The following is a 9,699-nucleotide window of genomic DNA, read 5'->3' as shown; positions in this document are numbered from 1 at the left end:
CCCAGGACCTCTGCCCGTCCCCCCGCGGCACGGGGACAAAACCTGCCACCATCCCTGCCGCCATCCCTGCCACCATCCCTGCCGCCATCCCTGCCGCCATCCCTGCCGCCATCCCTGCCACCATCCCTGCCACCATCCCCGCCCGCTGCAGGGCCCTTTTTGTCCCCTCCTGCCCTGAGCAGCCACGGAGGGCTGATGGAGCCCGGCTGTGCCCAGCACACCGGCCCGGCCACCCCTCCAGCCCGGTCACCCTCCGGCCTGGCCACCCCGCCCCGCGACATCCCCAGGGCTGGCACCGGCTCGGCCATGGACCCAGAGTGTCCCAGCAGCGTTCGCCTCTGGGTGCCCGTTTCCCGCAGCCCAGCCTGGCAGGAAGCTGGCGGCAGATAAATGCATTAAAAATATGCTCGGAGCGTGCAGCAGCCGGGGAGCGAACAGCGGCGAGCCCTGACGCTGCCATCAGCCCCCGGTGCCACCAGGGCCGGCAGGAGAGGGACAGGAGGGGACAGGGCAGGACAGGCACAGGAAGGGACAAGGGGGGCTCTACGGGCCCCTCCATCCCATGTGCAGCAGTCCCGACCCTGTGAGCATCCTGCCCTGCCTGCCCCAGGGTCTCCTCTGAGGACATCCATGGGGACATCTTGGTGCCACAAGCTCAGTGCTGACCGTTTTTATCCTATTTCTATCCTATTTGTGCCTTTCGACCCTGTGAATGGAAGCTGCCAGGGCCCAGTGGGGCACTGGGGAAGGGCAGCCTGGCTCAGAGGGTGCAGATGTGGGGCAGATGTCAGGGATGTGACATCCATGGATCTGGCTGTCCCCACGGGCACGTGTCACTGCGGGCACACCGTGTCCTTCCACGGCGCTGGTGGGAGGAGTGGGTGCCTAACTGAGTCTTTGCATGACTAAAACTCGTTAAAGGTCCCCGTGATGAGTCTCAGGAAATTCAGATCTGGGAGAGGCTGGTTTGGCACTGACTGCACAGCACCAGGGGCAGGTGACACATGGCAGCAGGGGACAGGTGAAGGACAGACCCCCCATGAGAGCCTTCAGTCAGAGGTGGGTGAGATTTGGGTCACAGAGAAATGGGCCATCCCAGAGCTGGGCTGCAGATGTGAAAAATTCAGGTCCACAAATTAAATGTCACTTATTTTTTCAGCCTATTTCTGAGTCTTTATTTTTTTAAAAAAATATTAAGTATATGACAAATATATTAAATGTAGATTATATATGTAAAACTATTAAATTGTATTATTCGTATTAAATGCTTATTTAATTGTTTTCTTATTCCTGCTTCCCATTAAGCAGTTTTATGTGAAATAAGGAATTGCTGTCAGACACTTACCAAGTGCTCTCTTTTTGGTGGAACTCTCACCAGGGCCAAAGCTTTCCTCTTGCAGTCTCTCCAAATTGGGGTGTTTATCCTAACAAGGTGGGTTTTGGTGACCAGGAACTCCTACGGAGCCACTTTTCCCTTCAACGATCTTTGAAGAGAGGAGAGGGGGAAAGCCACTTTACAAAGGTAACAGAGATTTTAATGAGGAAAAAGGTGAATAAAATGAGCTGGGAAAACCCCGTGGCCGAGGGAGGGAGGCGCAGGGAGGCTCCGGGGCCGCCAGAGGGCACCGCGGAACCGCAGCAGCTCAGCTGGGCACAGCTGGATGGGGCAGGCACAGCTGGATGGGGCGGGCACAGCTGGATTGGGGCGGGCACAGCTGGATTGGGGCGGGCACAGCAGGATGGGCAAGGAGGGGCGATGGCAGACACAGGACAGTGATTCTGTCTTTGCCGTGGTGGTGAACGTGGCTCTCAGTCCCGGCTCCCTGGCCAGGATCCCTCTGGAGTTTCCCAGTCGCTGTTTCCCAGGAGGGAGCAGCCCCTCCTGAGGAATGACTCCCAGCCTTTGTGTTTTAACAGCTGACCTGAGACACTGACCCCAGCGCTGTTTACTCGCTGGGCATGAGCTCAGAGTCAAGAGCTGCCTCCCAGAGGGCTCTCCTGGATACCCTGACCAGGAGGCCTCTCCTGTAATTACATTCCAGGGAAAACAGACATCTCCTGATTCATTTAATATGTGCCATGTTGCATTTAGATATGTAACAGAAGCCCCATTACCTTAAAAGTCCTGCTGTTATCAAGTACTGCCTTAATTACAGTTTTATCTAAAAATAGATCAAGTTAGCTTGACAGAATCCATTTGTCCTCCTCCCCTGCCTCCCAGAGATGTCTCCTCCTGCAGCTCCTACTCCATCATGACCAGCAGCAATCCCCTGCCACAGCCTCGTCCCAAGAGCTGCTGAGATCCCACCAGCACGTTTGCTATTCCCTCATCACAGTCCTCCAAAACCTGCCAAACACAGGATCACAGACCCATGGAATGGTTTGGATTGGAAGAAACCTTAAAGCCCAACTTGTTCCAGCCGCTGCCATGGGCAGGGACAACTCACACTGTATTTGTATTTTTATATTTGTATTTACATGTATCCATTTGTGTTTACTCCCACTGCTGGTGGGACTGGCTGGAGCAAGGAAGGATGGATGTGGAGGATCCCAGCTCTCCCTGAGTGCTCCTGGGGATGTTTCTTTGTCTCAGAAGGTTTTTGCTCCCTCCCTGGGTGAGGCAGGGCAGGGAGGGCAGCCCAGGACCCCGGCGTGGGGGCTCACTCAGAATGTCATTGCTCATTGAAGCACTGGATTTTCTGATCTGAACCCATGGGGAAAACAGAACTGGGGCTGCTGTGTCTGAGGGCTGCTGCAGGGGATACCTCACTGCCCAAAATCTCCAAGAATTCCTCATTTTGTCTTTGTCAGCCCAGCTACTTGTGCAAACACTGTCAAGCCAGGGCTGGGCACACAAAGCAAGGTCGGTTGTGAGCCATTCTCCTGGAACAGAGGCATTTGGAGCCGGCACAAAGGAATCTCTGTCTCTCCCCTGCACTGGCATCCTGGCAATTAACCCGGGGAATTGCAGCCTGGGCTGAGTGCGGGGCTGTGCGGGGCCTGCCCCGGCTGGGAATGGTGAATGGATGGATGGAAACCCCTCTGCTTCCAGGGAGGGAGGGAGGGAAATCTGCTGGGCTTCTGCACTGGCTTTGAGAGATGGAGGCCTGAAAAGCAGAAAAATTAGGAGTCACCTAATCAGGGCATCATGGAAGAGCCTGAGCTGGAAGGGAACTCCTGGCCATGCACAGGGCATTCCCACCAACGTCACCATGGATCCAAGGTGGGCAGAAGGGAACTCCTGGCCATGCATGGGGCATTCCCACCAACCTCACCATGGATCCAAGGTGGGCAGAAGGGAACTCCTGGCCATGCATAGGGCATTCCCACCCACCTCACCATGGATCCAAGGTGGGCAGAAGGGAACTCCTGGCCATGCACAGGACATTCCCACCAACCTCACCATGGATCCAAGGTGGGCAGAAGGGAGCTCCTGGCCATGCACGGGACATTCCCACCAACCTCACCATGGATCCAAGGTGGGCAGAAGGGAGCTCCTGGCCATGCATGGGACATTCCCACCAACCTCACCATGGGTCCAAGGTGGGCAGCCTGACAGAAGCTGGAAGGGAACTCCTGGCTCTGCACAGGACATTTCCACCCATCATACCATGGATCCAAGGTGGGCAGAAGGGAGCTCCTGGCCCTGCACAGGACATTCCCACCCACCTCACCATGGATTCAATGTGGGCAGCCTGGCAGAAGCCCCGAGCTGGTGCCATGCCCATGGAGCAGCATCCCCACCTTGCTGGGGACACGGCAGTGCCAGGGGGAGCCCAGCCCTGCCCAGCCCTGCCCTGCCAGGACACAGCAGCCATCAGAGCTAAACACAGAGCCCTGGGAAGGGCTGGTGAGGCAGATAATGTGCAGGCACAGGCAGTGACAGCCAGCTCCAGCGTGTCACAGCACTGCCACCACCGTTATCAACACGGTAATTGGGTGCCCAGGCTGGGCTGGATGTGCAGGGGAAGTACTTCTAAGTAATTAAGGAATAGTCTGCATTTGTGTTTTGGGGTTGTTATATTAACTTTTTTTGTTTAATTTTTTGCTATGTGAAGCCCCTGGCAAACCTCCCTGCAGCTGATAAAGGCACAAGGAGTGAGGGAATTGAAGGTACAAAAAGGAAGGCAATGAGGAAGAGTGTAAGTCATGTTTAAAGAATATTGTAGAAACTGCAGTTCACCCAAGTCCAACCCACGAGGAAACAAATATTTAATTGTACAGTAAATAACATATTTTTATGGTTCCAAACCAAATCTCAGAAGCCACATGAATATAAACAGGCATGAGATCAGCTCAGCCCTTGGCCCACCTGCATTTGCCATGGGATGGGGACAGCAAAGGGCCAAGAACAGGAGGGGAATGGACAGGGCCAGACCTGTTAGCTGGAAATTGTGACTGGTGTTTGGGGACAGCTCTGTGGGCAAAGGAACCACTGCTGTCTGCGAGGCAGGATTGGAGAGGAGACAGCTAATGGGCATTTCCATGCCGGCCCTGGCAAGCTGGCACTCAGCTGGGCACAGGCAGAGTGGGCAGTGGTGCCCGTGAGATCCCCCAGGGCTGCTCTGGAGCCGGGAGCACCTCAGGACCCCTGAAATTGCCCGGCCCGGGGGCAGTGCCAGGCCCAGGGACAGTGCCCTGGCAGCAGGTATGGGATGAGGAGCTCTGCAGGCACCGGGTGTTTTTAACAGCAAACAGAATTGCTGCCCATCATTGCTATCTTATCTGCACCTTTCAAGGGCACGTCCTCTGGCAGCAGCGCTGTGAAAGCCAAGGCAGGCAGTGCTCGGGCTGGCTCTGCCCAGCGAGGAGGGTGCGAGGGCTGGCTCTGTGCCCACCCCGGGGCTGCCCCAGCCCGCTGGACACCTCACACTGCACCCTGGGGCAGGCGAAATCTGCCCCTGGAAAATAATGGAGACGATGAGGGTCATTTTGACCTGCACAGCCAATGTGACAGCCCCTGGTGTCACTGGGCCTGTGTCCCACCCACCCTGCACAGCCCCCGGTGTCGCTGGGGCCCTGTCCCACCCCACGCTGCTCCTCGGGGGCTGTGTCCCACCCACCCCACACAGCCCCTGGTGTCACTGGGCCTGTGTCCCACCCACCCCACACAGCCCCTGGTGTCACTGGGCCTGTGTCCCACCCACCCTGCACAGCCCCCGGTGTCACTGGGCCTGTGTCCCACCCACCCTGCACAGCCCCTGGTGTCACTGGGCCTGTGTCCCACCCACCCTGCACAGCCCCCGGTGTCACTGGGGCCGTGTCCCACCCACCCTGCACAGCCCCCGGTGTCACTGGGGCCGTGTCCCACCCACCCCACACAGTCCCCGGTGTCACTGGGCCTGTGTCCCACCCACCCCACACAGTCCCTGGTGTCACTGGGCCTGTGTCCCACCCACCCTGCACAGTCCCCGGTGTCACTGGGCCTGTGTCCCACCCACCCCACACAGTCCCTGGTGTCTCTGGGCCCTGTCCCACCCACCCTGCACAGCCCCCGGTGTCGCTGGGGCCCTGTCCCACCCCACGCTGCTCCTCGGGGGCTGTGTCCCACCCCCAGCGCCCCCCGGGGCTGCGGGCACAGCCGGCCCTGGCCGGGAGTGGCATCGCCCGTGCCCGCTGTGGTCCCGCTGCCCCCGGGGCCCTGCCGGGCTCCAGCCTGGGATGCTCGGGGCTGGCAGGAGCCGCATCCCCGGCCGGGAGGGACAGAACCGCCCTGGATTCACCGCTGGAGCCGCAGTGCCCGTCCTGCGGCTGCCGGACAGCCTGGCACAGCTCCCGGATCTTGCTTCCCTTCCTATAATCATTAACTTAAATGTAAATCTGTTTTCTGGTATTTCTTCCCTTTTCTTGTAAGTCAGGCGGGCCGCAGCGGCTCCGTTCCGGCCCTTCCTGCCCCTCCAGGCCGGCTGGCCCGGCCCTGCCGGGATTCCCCAGCGATCCCGGCCCTGGGGACCCTGCGGTCACCCTCGGCAATGCCACCGCTCCGTGTGCCGTGACAGCCCAGGGCAGGGGACAGGGCATGTGCTGAGAGCCTGGGACAGGCTGAGGCACACGGGCACAGAGGGTGGGGACACCACGGGGGTGCAGTGACACTGAGGGGGTGCAGTGACTCGGGGGGGGTGCAGTGACACTGAGGGGGCGCAGTGACACTGGGGGGGTGCAGTTACACTGAGGAGGGGGTGCAGTGACACCATGGGGATGCAGTGACACTGAGGGGGTGCAGTGACACTGAGGGGGTGCAGTGACACCATGGGGATGCAGTGACACTGAGGGGGTGCAGTGACACCATGGGGATGCAGTGACACCACAAGGGTGCAATGACACCAGGGGGATGCAGTGACACTGAGGGGGCTCAGTGACACGGAGGGGGTGCAGTGACACTGAGGGGGTGCAGTGACACCAGGGGGATGCAGTGACACCACAAGGGTGCAATGACACCAGGGGGATGCAGGGTCAGGCAGGGGGAACCAGGACTTGGCTCCTCCAGCCCCAGCCCCAGGAACAATCCCTTTGTCTGGGCTTCCGGGCAGGCAGGGATAGCTGGTGGGGATTTCCACAGGAATTTCGAGAAGCTGTTTGAAGATATTTTTATGCAGGAAAGGCAGTGGCCTTGCCTAATTATGAGAATTAAAGCGATTTGCGCTGAAGCTGACAGGAGGGAGTTGCTGCAAAGTGGCCTGTGTGTAGGGCTGGTCTCTGGGTGCTGGGGAGAGAGAGGAAAATCCCCATCCAGATTCCAGGAGCAGAGGCAGAAAGAGAGGGAGCACAGAGGGCTGAGCAGCAGCAGAGGAAATTGCTATTTACACAGGGAGAGGCAGAGCTTCCATCCCTGAACGGGCTCACCAGGGCTAATGCACAGCAGACACCTCTGGAGCCCCTCCAGAAAGGAAACTAGAGTTTGGTTTGGGAACTTCTGCTTCTAATTCCTGGAAACACAGCTTCAGCTCAATTTCACAGTGGTTTGTGACATTTTTCCAGTGGTTAGACAAATTTTGGGAAAACATTCCTCTCCTTGGAATTGTCTTGTGATAATGTAACCCCAGTGAAGTGGTTGGAGGTTTCACATGGCTTCACACCCCTCCAGAGGGGCTGTGAGGAGCAGCCCCCATGTGCCTGGCATGGCTCCTGCCTCCCTAGGCACAGGAATCCTCGGGCATGGGGTGTCCTTGAAGCTTTTTGTGGTGCAGGTGCTGAGCCCTGGCACAGGGTGACCCTGCATCCCTGGCAGTGCCCAGGGCCAGGCTGGACAGGGCTGGGAGCACCTGGGGCAGTGGGAGGTGTCCCTGCCATGGCAGGGCGTGGAATGGGATATCCCTGGATGCCTTTGGTGTCTCTGGGCTCCCAGGTGCTCTCAGGGAAGGGCTTGCTCTGCACAGGTGCTGCTGGCAGGGGCAGCAGCTGCAGGGTGTCAGTGCTGCTGGATCCAGCCTGGGGTGGGCTATAAATGCTGCTGCTCTGGTGCCTCTGGCTTTGCAGAGCTTCTGCCTGGGGCTGCTGTGCTGGTCACCCAGCCTGGAGCCACTGGGACCTGCTGGGATCCCCCCTGGAGCCACTGGGACCTGCTGGGATCGCCCCTGGATCACTGGGCTGTGTCTCCAGCTCCTGTGAGGCCCAGGGCACTGGGGTGGGACATGGGGATATCTAATGCAGGGGGTGGCCAAAGCTTTCCTGCCTTGGCTCTGGGCTTGGTGCCCCTCTGGGTGCTGCCTGCTGCTGCTCCATCTGCAAGGGACACGGGGGAGGTTTTTGGGATGGGATGAGGCACTCACAGCCCTGGATCCTTGGGGTCCCTGTCCTCCCCACAGCCCCTGTGCTCACCCATGGAGCACTGCCTGACCAAAGCTCCCCTGCAGAACATGGAGAGAGGCTGATCTTCTGTGTCTGCAGGGGAAATGAGTGGCAGCTGCTTGGTTGGGCCTTTGGGGGGATTTTGTATTTTTCTCCCAAAAAGGAGAGTAAGAATAGGCAGATTGTTCAGTCTTTCCTGACAATGAAACTTTGTCATCTTTATAATTAACCCTGTTATTTAAATACTTCTTCCATGGATATCACTGACAATTTCATAGCCCTTGGTTCCCTTACTTTTCCATTTCAGCTTCCTGCACTGCAGTGACTCCCAGGGGCGTGACTAATTTCACTTTTCCATTTAATTGAGAGCTTGTTTCTGACTTTGTGTGTTTAACTGTAGCTTGGCCAGCTGCTCAATGCCTTGTCACTGCCCAAAATGCACCTGTCAGGCCTTTTCTTTTCCTCCTAGGGAATTTAGAGAACATCTATGACCAGCTCTTTTTCCAAAACCATTTCTATCAGAGTGAGGTGTTGTGGGTTTTCTGTATTTCTGTGTGCTGTGTCTCAGCACTGAAATAGGGGACACAAAGCATACATTGAGAGTGGCAGCCAGGCTCCAGCACCCTGAGGATCATCCTGGAAACAAAAGTCGGACTTGACATCAGGCTGGGAAAGGCCAGAGGGGTTTGTGAGTACCCTGTGCCCTGAGGAGGATCCTGGTGTGAGGTTCTGCCAGCAGGCAGGGCTGGGGTCACACGTTCCGACAGGAGGAGGGAGGTTTGCAGGTGTTGGAGCAGAGCTTAAATTTAATGAAGTAGCAAAAATGTAAGTAAGCTGTCCCTGAAATTGGGGAAGGGCAAGAGAAGCAGCACTCAAGGGAATTGTGCCCAAAATTGACAGAGCTGGGTGAAGTGCCACCCACGCAGGGTGACAGGAGCAGGGCAGCAAAGCTGAGGGCAGCTCCAGGGCCAGGGGTACACACAGCTGAAGAGTTTTCTCCTCTTTTTAACAAGGAATCCAAGGAAACAATCCTTCCCCACTGGCTGAGAGCCCCAGGAGCCTCTCTCCAGCCTGAGCAGTCCCTGTGCCTCCTGCACAGAGCCGGGTCCTGCTGGATCTGCTCTGACACCTGCCAGGACAATGAGAGGAATGCGCCTCTTCTGGAGACAGCTCCCCTCGGTGCACAGCCTGGGGCCGTGTCCTGGGACTCCTGCTCTCCCTGGAGCTCCAGGCCTGGCAGAGGCACGTGCCAGCCTGGCAGAGGTGGCACAGCAAGGACCTGGGCATGGCCAGGCGGGTGTGAGAGCGGCACAGCACGAGCAGGAGCTGAAGCCAATTAGCTGGAACAGGAGAGGCTCGGGCTCAGCTGAGGTTACAGGGAGAGGAACTCATGGCCCAGGGCATGAACGCGGGCTCAGGGAGCTGCAAGGAGCTGGATGTGGGCATTGCTGTGGCACCACGGGCTGACTAACAGGAGATGGCATTGATATTTCCATTCAATGGGAAACCAGCTCCAAAACCAGCTCCAAACCTGTGGTGTCTGGGCAGACTTGGCAGCACGAGTGGCAATGATGAGTCCTGCAAAAATTCATGGGAGGTTGATGAGCTGGGAATTGGAGAGGGGTTGGGAGCAGAGACCCCAGCCCGGTTTGCTTTTTATTTCAGGGGGAGCTGTCCCCCTGCAGGCACTCAGCTGTGTCACTGCTGTTCCCGTCTCCTGTCTGTCTCGCCCACCCCTGCAAATCTGCCTGAGGCCAGGAGGAGTGAGCGCAGGGAGAGAAGTGAGCTGCAGAAGGGAAAAAAAGGAATTGAGGGGGTGGAAATTCATGTGTGACTGTGAGAGGTGCAACGCAGCGAGGAAAAGTACCGTTCCACTCTGAAATAGCAATATCTGAAATCATGTTCTACTCG

This window comes from Zonotrichia leucophrys, chromosome 13, assembly GCF_028769735.1.
Source record: "Zonotrichia leucophrys gambelii isolate GWCS_2022_RI chromosome 13, RI_Zleu_2.0, whole genome shotgun sequence".
Taxonomy (NCBI): domain Eukaryota; kingdom Metazoa; phylum Chordata; class Aves; order Passeriformes; family Passerellidae; genus Zonotrichia; species Zonotrichia leucophrys.
This window is presented reverse-complemented; position numbering follows the sequence as displayed.